Here is a 10772-nt window from a genome sequence, read left to right as displayed (position 1 = left end):
CCCGGGGTACAGACTACGTCGATGACTTTAGCTGCAAAGAAGGAAAACAGAGAAACACAAACCATTAAGGTGAAGGAATCTATGCCACATTGTCATTTATATTTGGGGAACAAAGAAGATCTCGTTGCGTACAACAGTACACACATAGGCCCTATGACATATACGAGGCAGACTCAGCTGTAGGCCCAATGCGCTTAAAAGCAACCACAGGGTATAAATCGAAAAGGTTAACTATAGTCGAAGTGCAGTGAGGTGTCTTCAACATTAAAGGCCCCATTTTACAGTTAGGGTTTGTCGTTGAATTTGAAACTTTCAAAACTATAACTAAAACGCAATAATGTTTCCAAGTGCCATCATCAAGTCAAATCAAATTTATTTGTATAGCCCTTTTTACACGCAAGCATGTCACAGAGGGCTTCACATATGCCCATAGAACTGCCCCTCAACCAACCTAAACCCTGTCATCTGACAGGCTGACTATGTGTATTTGACATGTGAGACCATGTTCTGAGGCAAGTAGCTTGACCCAACCCTTTTCATATTTTGTATTGATATACGTGACCCATCGTCAAAACATCAGTAGGCTATCCAGCGGAACAGGCTTTTTGGTGGGGTCATTATCGCATTCATAAAAGACACGTCATTGTGCCAGACCACACCAAATCTTATTGGCCTAAATCAGTCACTTCCAACCCAACTCAAATTTACTTTAGGTGTGCTTTTTCCACGTTTCCTGAGCCGACTTACAATAACCTGTAACAATGTCCACGTGATCAACCTTTATGCTGTGTTGAAATTGACCAGAAATGTGTTCAAATTGGATTGCGTCATTATGAGTTATCTAGACTGAATGACGCAAACATGTGATTACAGGGATTTCGTCCGAAATTAAGGAAACATATATAGGCCTGTTTAGTTAAATGGTGACTCCGCGTGTGTGCTTTTCACTTTCTTTCTATGGGGCAAATTGGCATGTGTCGTCACAATACTCTTTTACTCTCACGAACAAGGTAGAAAGTAAAAACCTGTGAAGTTTGTTTTTTCTTTTTGCTGAAGTCAAGTGTGCAGTTGCCAGTGTTATTGTTTAATATGGATTGTTGTATATTCATGGTGCATCTTAAATAAAGTCGACATTTGAAAAGCAGAGGTCATCGGTTATTTTTATGTCAATGTAATTCGGTTTTATAGGCGTAAACTATTATTTTGTTTGTTGTGACAGGTAAAGTAGTGAAAGATGGCTCAAGTGGATTGCGTCTATTCAGAAAAAAATGGGGGAGGCACGTATATGTTTGTGTGTGTGAGAGAGAGAGAGAGATAAAGAGAGGAAAGTAGAGAAGCGAGGGAGAGAACCCAGAGAATGGATGGGCTGGAAAAAGCATTGCAAGCTCTCCGATAATCATAGAAGGCGGCAGCACACACAGAGCGACTCACAAGACACACGCTGTCGCTGCACGGCCAGCATTAAGGGGGAGCGATTACAGATGTTTCTTATCCCTGCCCATCGGTCTATTTCGACCGTATTCTTTCAATTACATCATTTGACCTATGCGTAGAGGTGTGTGTGTATTTCTCACACCGACCACTTAATGGGCACAGGGACGTTTACTGAATGGATTCATTTCGCAAGTGCACACGGGGCAGAGAAGTCCAAGCAAAGTGGCGGCCCCTCTCATGGTTTCTCTCCTCCCCTTTCTAGCACCCAACCCTCGTCTCCGTATGGAATCACTTTGTTTTGCCACGTGCAACTTGTTCATTCCGAGGGTCTCCCCGTGTTTACACTCATTCTTGTGAGGGTGTTCTGCTATGGGCACTTGTCACCGTTTAATGGAACTCGGAGGGCGTGGTGGATTGACTTAGTGGCATAACATTACTCAAAGTTGACTCCAACATATTCTCGTACAGTAAGAAATTGCAGGTTACTCTGCTGGTTAGAAGCATTCAACTTTGTAAGGAAGGGGCTTCACATCACATAACGACGTTATAAACTGTATTACAATTTCGACTATAACTACAGATGGTGATGGACACAATAGCTTAACAACATTCTAATTACAGTACAAAGTGTTTGATAAATACAGATAAAAATTGTAATATAAAAAATTGTAATGCGGGAAATCTAAAGGAAAATATATCCTATTAAATGGCATAGGAAGAATGTAGAAAAAAAGAAAAAAAGGGAAGCATGCAAAATGTCTTGCGATGTGAATTCGACGAATGCGCCCTCCGCAAATGCTTTTTGGGGTAAGGGCTTCCCAGCTTGATAGTTATGAACAGCAAGCCCAGACCGCAAAAAGATTCGCGAAGGACAAAACGGCAGTTTTTCTTTGCGTCCTGTGGAGTCCGTGCAGACTTAAAAAGTGACACCCAGTGTGATCGCTTCTTCTTGGTGATCTCCCATCCAGAATTGAGTGTATCCAGCCATCGGCAACCCGAGGCAAGTATGCCACCAACTCAATCACACACTAGAGGAGGGGGATTCCAGATAGGCAGCAACCGAATACCAACGCTACTGCAATTTAGCGTTGTCCATGGTTCTGCTTTATTTCACTCCTTTGCGATAGTTTACTCTCTTCTCTATCTCCTATCGTAGGCTATAGCAAATCTTCCCTCTCAATGTACGCGTCTCGCTCTCTTTTGCTAGGATTTATGTTGTCCAAATGCACAGATGTATTAGCCAACGTTGTTTTTTTGTCGGAGGTAGTAGCCTACTGTTTTTGTTCTGTTATTATGTCTCTGTAAATTCCCTGGTTCGTAATGTCGCCTAGTGGAGAACTGGCTCGCTCTAGCCTCTCGAGTGCTGTGGGTAAGGAGGGAGCAAGCAGTAATCTGCTCGCAATAAATAGAGAGAAGCGAGGGATCTTATTGGAGAAAACGAAAACTCGTCATTGACCAATCGGTGTCTTGCTCTTATAGGGACCCCCCTTTTTGAAAAAAATAAGAAGAAGAAAATAAGAAAAAAGGGAAAGCCAAACAGTGTTCTATCCCGGGAAAGTATTACTAAGAAATCGGTTTAAATAGCCTACTACACAAAGTGTCGTTGTTGATTTACTTAAAGATTCATAGATTATAAATACCCTACTATTCTTGTTCATGAGCAGTCACAATAGCCTGCACAGATCCCGATCACTTGACTCGTGTCGTGGCTTAAAAGACTAAACCACACTGACAGCGATGTTAGATATTGGAATTCTCAGCCGTACCAAAATGCATGTCCATTCTTGTGTTAATGTAAGCATAAGATGCAAAGCAACGTTAAATGATAACGCTTGAGCTGCACAATATAATGCCAAAAGATTCATGTTTTCAAAAGGCTTGCACCACCCTCCACAACATGAACACGCATTTGCGGCGATTCTATTGCACGACCACCCAGAGTTCATCGGAGGATACCACTACAGCAAGGACATGGGGGTCTCTAAACTTTATACACCTGTCTAACTATACCAAATGTTAAAGAATCTGAGCTATATAGAAAGACTACAGAACATTGCAATAACTACTATATTGTCAGCACAAAACACATTTACAGTCACAACAAATGATTATTCTGATTGTAATTGATAACAATCCAGTTCCATCTCGAACTCACACGCCATTAGTCAAACATTCTTTAATGAAGTCCATTAAGATCGATCAAGAGAACACGAAAAAACTCATAACTCTACTTACCTTTGAGGATATCTTTCTCACATTCCTATCCATGTCTCCTTTATGAGAATACATCTGTCTGAAATGCATGACTACCGTGCAGACACCCTGTACACTTGACTTGCATGCAAGTTAAGATACAGATGAGACCAGGTCACGATCTATATCTAGACTCACCCCCCCCCTTCATCCCATATCTATCTGGATTTATCCCAAAGCAACCCCCACCCGCATCTTCACTCCTCCTCCCATCCTATACCGCTACACACATCACTAAAACGTTTGCATTGAAGCTGGCAACCCGGGTACATAAAGAAAGGACAAAGAGTGAAAACGTGGTATTCGGAGACCAGAACTGTCAACTGCATCCACATTTGCAACCCCTTATGTCGCCACTGCTGTGGATTTGTATTGGGTGGTCCTTTCATTTGCTACCGTCTCCAGTCAGTCACGATTCTCCCGCTCCGTCTGCACTGCACAGTGACTGCCTCTCCTGACGCATCCAACGCGCGCATTACTCACTTTAGCAGTCACGACTCAAGAATTTGTGTTGTTTCCACTGAAATTACATGGCCATCATTGAATTATTGAAGATTTGGCTGCTTTGGCTTGGTATATATGCGTTTTTGGCAAAAGAAGACCAATGTATTTTTTATGTGGAGGCAATGGCGCAGGTGAATAGGTCTATGGGGTTAGCTCACTAGCACTTGAAAAGCCAATCAATCGTGTTATATGTGGTACAATGTACAATATGTGCTTTCTAAAGCGACAACAATAAATGACACTGTTAAAAGTCATGCGAGGACTAGCTATCAATTTGTCTATCAAGCATGCATGATCCTTATGTGACGTTAATGAATTAGCCTCCATAAACGAGTGGTAACTCTGGAATCTGCAATTCGTTAGGCGCGCTGTCACAAAGGTTATGTGACAAATGGGCTGAAGTTATTGAAAACCCGGTTTATTGACCGATTTGCAAATCAAGTTCATGCTCATTTGGTCTTAAACAACCTCAACCCCTCCCCTCCGAAGCCACACGTAGAACGCAAAGTTACCGAGGAGAACTCCAACCGAAAGCAAAACTCGCGCGATGGATGTTTTCGACTTCAGATCACGACTGGCTGAATTGAATCAACAAAGATAAAACGAGATTTCCCATAGTGCTGACCTTAAGGGTGACTTTTGTACTTTTGTTGCGTCGAATTGCCAATTCTACGATTTTTCCCGCAATCGCTCAATGAAACGTCGATGTTGACAAAAACGTGACAACCGGGCTTTCATTGGTTTACAAACCCAATAAAGAAATCAACTCCATTCCTAGTGTTATAGATAAAAGAAATGGATCACGTGAGCAGAAGGGGTCATTCATGTCAATCTGCCTATGGCTTCGCAGTGTATGCAATGCACATTACCTACAGTCGTTCAAACGGTGCAGGCGGGAAGATAACACACTCAGGGGGAATATTGCTTCCAAATTCATTCTCCGTTTGCCTACTGCTTATCGGGTCATGGGCCTTTCAATTGAACGAGGAGCCTCCGACTACTGCAATCGCTACACAATCTGGCTTGGAATTTTGGCAACCTGCATTTGTTCCTTCCAAACACGCCTGGAGGGGAGCGGGATGTGATACACGGAACCCCCTCGTGCCACTCGTTGTATTTTCAGCACCATTACTGCTGGACAGCTACCGGGTTTCCCCAGTCCGCGCTATGATTGGTGCGGCAACTCCAATTCGAAATTGGTCTGCGTGTGCCCTCTTCAAATATCCGTCTCCTTCACCACCGTTCCCCTCACATGCCTCCTCTTAAAAATAAAAAAATAAAATGAGCGCTCATCAACGCCCATCGGAGAAGGGTTCCCCCCTTGCAAGCTTTTACGTTTATCGAAGAGAAAAATATGTGCCAAATAGACCCAACAGCGCCAACAGACAAAGGAGTTCGCACTTGCATATTTGCCGACGGGGAGATTCCTGCTTTGCAGAAAGAGGCTGATATATTATAAATCATCCACAAACGGGTAAAGCATGATAAAAAATATCTTTCAACACCGTGAGGGAATTCTATTCTACATGGTTGAAAAGTGATGGAAAGTACCAGAGCATGCAAGAAATGTCACACAAGAAACTACATTGAATTGAACAGTGCACGTGCAAATTCTTACTTACCATAGCAGGCAACCCTTGCTGAAACGGAAGATATACAAAAAGCATTTAGGTTGAATTCAAAAACAAATAACCCTGTATTATGCTGTCAAATTATCAATAGAATAGGATATTAACATGCATTCAGTCCTCGATTCGTTACTAGCCTCAGCGACACGTCCAAGTTTTTCGGGATCACCTTCCTTTTTATACAAGTGATACCCTCTGTCTATTTCTGGATCACGATCAAAACCCTTGGTGCTATTTTTAGTTCGCAGTAAGAAAAAAACACTCACAAAGGCATCGCTCAGGAACGTTACGTGAAGTGCATGTAATGTACATTCATTTTGCCTCTCCAACTCTGCACAAGAGCCCCGATTCCCCGTCGTTGCATCATTGCAGTGTTTTGGGTTTACTGAGTGCCCATTTCAAAACACAGGCTACTTTTCCTCCCACTCAATTATTTTTCTCGGTGCTCGTAGACCTGTAGCCTTATCGGTGTTGATGCTTTATTTCACATATCTCTTTCTTCATCTTCTCTTGGCGTCTCAGCTATCTTGTCTCCATGCAACTTTCGCTGAGGAACTCACAATGCAATGGTTGGCTGGTAGTTGGTGAAATAACCACGAAACAGCATGTAAGTCCATTCTGATAAAAAGGATACATGTTCCTTGTGGGGTTGCTTATAGTCGACAGAGCAGTGCAAAAACTAATAATTAAAGTCGCATTCTGACGGAAAAAAATGTTTTAATCCCAATTTTTGTTGAGGGGCTGCGTCAGTTACTAGGCATTGACGTCACGTTTAGATTCTCCCAGTTTACAGCCTATAGAGCCTGATTAAAGAACCGCCGCTCAATCCGCTGTCCAGCCAATATGAAATGTTATTTGGAATTTGACAGGCAACAATATTAAGAGGGCGCTACTAAAATAATACATAATCTTACGGTCATGTGTATCATGTGTATATGTGTATCAATAAACGCAGATTTCAGCTATTGTCTAAGAAATCTATCTCCATGCCCCCCACCTCTCCAGTTCTAGCATGGGATACTTCTTGAATCCACGTTAGTGTGAGCTAGTGTAGTCTTTATAGTCGATTCAAATCATTGTTTGCCAGGCAATCATTATTTCTCAACCGAGGGATGATAATGGGAGATCTAAACATGAACTGCTTCTGTTTGCTGCCTGTGCCCACGCGCCAGACTCGCTCACCCACGGAATCGACTAAGCGCACAAGCACTCCAATACGACTTAAATATTATAAACTTAATACGCTCATTCATGTCCTGCGATCCTTCATAGCCTTCCTCAATGAGTCCGTGCTATAACCTTGTCACGAAATGTGTGCGAAAGTGGATTCGGAGAACTGGGTATTTTACTGCCCACTGAAGTTACCTCGAAAAAGTAATCTGCGAGAAAAAGGGCTGCGCCCGTCTCATCGGTTGATGCTATTTTTATCTCGTATGGTGTAGTGTACTGTACTGTATGCCTATCGTTGCAGGCTTCGCCCCGTTGGCGAGTGCACACAGGGGCAGGCTTTCACACGAGAGGCAAAAATAGAGTAGTATGGCCGTTTTACGCTCGAGAAACTCAAATAGGCCCATATGTCTTTACACTGAGTATACAAACTTAAATGATTCCCCCCCTAAAGTCGAATTTCCTCATTCAATGCCTCCTTTGACATTTACCATTGTGGGGAAGACCCCTTCACGCCCCCATATCTCCTTTTTCTCATTTTCTATTTCTGTGTCTGACCACCACCTTTGCTGCAGTGGCGAATCTTGCAATCAGTGAAGCAGCAACAAATATCAATGGGCAGACAGGGAGACTCTAGTGATGTGCAGTGCTCCAAGTTCACCGCACGGCGCCGCCAGCATCAGTCAGAGACCTCTCTCGAATCCTCCTCGAAGCATCGGTTTCTGTGAGTTTCAATGAAGCTTTCTCTTGGATTAATGAAAATGTCAGCTGGAGCACTGTGGTTTAAAGAGCTAGTGTCTCCCATTCTAGCGGCCAATGGCCAAACATTTCGAGCCACTTCTCACCCTAAACACAAACTGTGGCGTGACTTATGGTTTACCAAAAGGAAATGACGGAGAAGGTGGTTACACATGGCGTGCACTTTAGTGGAACCGCAGCGACTGCCATAATCTACGTATCAGACGATAAACGGTACTATGCAGGTCTATGTGGCATCTGAAATCCTGCCAGATCCGTCACGCGGAACCTCGTGACGTGCTGAAAGAAAACAGTTGGAGACAACTGAAAGAAATACAGACCCCTTGTCATAATAGTACTTGTCAATGGAAATGAAATGACACCAACGTCATTGGTCGTGTTCTGGTGAAAGGATACTAAAAATGATTCTTAATAATTGTAGATTAAGTGATAAACCCTTGCTTGTTAACCTGGGAGAATCACAATGAGACTTCTTTGATTCCCATTTATTTAACCCCACATCCACCAGATACATACACTTTTGTTTCCTTTTTCACTTTTCAACAAATATAGCCTACGAAACTTTCGAAAAAATCATTTGTGCGACCGTTTTGGGACTGGCGCCAAAGTAACCGTCCATGGGAATGAAAAGATGAAAGTTGCACTTGACAACAAACTGTTGTTAAAGTGTCTTGATTTTTCTATGCCTAGATATTTGTTTCTTTCACCATAGTACACTATGGTCTTTTACTGATGGCTATAATTTACCTAGTTATACATGCACAAGGAAACCTTGAGATCTTGAAATGGGCACAAGGAAACCTTGAGATCTTGAGATGGGCCTTTTGGGACCAATACGTTTTACTTATTGAAGTCTTTAATGTCAAAAAGAACCTTTAAGAGATCATAACAGCACTTCAATGAGCTTCCAACAATTCTAACGAGAACACTTATTGTTACAAAGTTGTACCCTTTTGTTTTTCGACTGTATAGTATAACTGTCCTTACCTCCTCGTCGCGCGCAGTGAAATAGGGACATGTTAAAAGGGAAGGAGTGGTGGGGTCACATTATCTGACACACGATTCACAGGTAAAAGACAAAAGGAATAACCCACTATTTAATTCGGATGACGTGCATAACCGGGTATGTACAACTTGCAAGTGCTCACTGACGTAAGTCCCCAAGCCCCCTAAACGTAGAATGTAGGGCCAGCAGGCCACAAGAAAGTGGAAGTGACGAATGGGAAGCTTGCATGATCTCTCTCTCTCTCTCTCTCTCTCTCTCTCTCTCTCTCTCACACACACACACACACACACACACACACACACACACACACACACACACACACACACACACACACACACATATTCACTCGTTCCCGCTCTCTCCCTTTCCCTCTCTCTCTCTCTCTCTCTCTCTCTCTCTCTCTTTCCATCTCAGTCACTCACATAAACACACACACAAAGCTGTTACTAGGCACATCAGTAGAGCGCGGCAGGTTCACTCGTTCCCACGTGAATACGCCTACGCATTAGCGCAGACCGCACTCATGACCGTCTCTAGACTCCCTCTGTTCACGGTGTTCTCCCGAAGTGGAATTATTAGAGACTCTTAATATTTGCTTAATGTTTGTGTTGCCATAATGACCAAGAATGCAAAATGCCCATTCATATTGTCATATCAATCATCGTCAATCATCAAGCCTTAAACTACGAAAGAAAGTCAAACATACAGCTTCTAAGTGTAGGCTGTGCGTTTACATCGCCTCGAGGTAACTTCCAAAACCAGAACAGTCACGATTCACACTCACCCAAAATAAATCACTTACCTCTCAAACAATTCTTGTCTGGAAGGGAACGAGTTGCCTATACAGAACAATTAACCTGTACAGTGTGATTACAAGGCGTTTCTTCAGACAAAGATGATAACAGCACCAGAACCGGGACAGTCTGATTCTCTTGCGTCAGTAGAGACGCAAGACACACGACGCGTGAGTCGTTTCAGTTTTCTGTCTGAAACTAAATATTTTGTGTTGCCATTCAGGAGCATGAAGCGCACCAAAGAGGGAAGGGTAAACAGAGTTACGCACGTGAGCCAGCTCATAAAAGCAGCCCGGCAAGGGAGTTGCGCATACGAGGTAGTTTGCATCACAAGATACATTCGAACCACTTTTCTATTATGTGAATGACTTCTAAAGAGCAGAAAGGTATGAAAGAGCTAGTGACTTGATTGTGCTGCGGAGCAAGAGGGGGACTTGTGAGTCCTGCTCAATTCAGAGCTGTGGATAAGGCTATAATCTGTCACCCTCATCTTTATGATGCAACAAGAATTCAAAAGCAAAAACAAAATTAAAATTGATTCAGTTGAAGCTACGGAAGTTGTAGGTTGTACAAGGTGGTCTAAAACACCGAGAACCGTTCCTGGGTAGTCGGGAGTAAAACTGTGCCTCCCGTCATCCGCCAGTCCGCTCCACCAGTGTGCTATTGACCTGCATTGACGTCATTGCGTCATTAGGTATCCCTTAGAAACACTGACTTTCAAAAATAGTACAAAATGAATTCATCTGGCAAGGAGAAATAGTGGGTAATGGCTGGGACGAGGTTAAATGGGAGGAGGAATAAAAGGGGGGCATGTTAAGACTAGCAAAATAAAAAAAACACTGAAAACCAATAAAGCTGGCGGGCAAAGTGCATGTATGCTATTCTGTCAGGCTAGGATACTGTACTTTAAATATGTCAGTAGAGCCCCAATAACATTTGTAAAGATGTGAAATAAATGATGTTCGATCATTAGAGTAGAAGGCACATCTCTCTCGTTCTATCGTTCTCTCGTTCTCTCTCTTTCTCTCTCTCCTTCCCCGCCCTCCCTCAACCCCGATCTAAAAATATCGCACGCCTCCAGCTGACTGGCGAGTATATTAAAATAAACCTTTTCCCCGTTTAACCCAAGGCAACCCAGACCTCAAACACTACACTTAAAAGACAACGGGGACACACTAGAGAACACGACGTGAGAACCAAACTCACACATTCGGTCTGGATGCTCAC

The 10772-nt window shown here is 43.0% G+C and overlaps 1 long non-coding RNA gene across 1 annotated transcript; it reads right to left on the bottom strand.

Annotated features, from left to right (window-relative positions):
• Positions 1-6633, bottom strand: LOC134021363 (uncharacterized). The gene is made up of 3 exons (XR_009930500.1): positions 6086-6633; positions 5814-5831; positions 1-31 (listed from the first exon to the last, which is right to left on the bottom strand). It is a non-coding gene; the product is annotated as an uncharacterized LOC134021363 (long non-coding RNA).
• Between the last annotated feature and the right edge of the window lie 4139 nt (positions 6634-10772).

The sequence above is a fragment of the Osmerus eperlanus genome, chromosome 5 (genome assembly GCF_963692335.1).
Source record: "Osmerus eperlanus chromosome 5, fOsmEpe2.1, whole genome shotgun sequence".
NCBI classification, from domain to species: domain Eukaryota; kingdom Metazoa; phylum Chordata; class Actinopteri; order Osmeriformes; family Osmeridae; genus Osmerus; species Osmerus eperlanus.
Note: the sequence above shows the minus strand (reverse complement) of the source record. Positions and strands in the feature narration are given on the sequence as shown.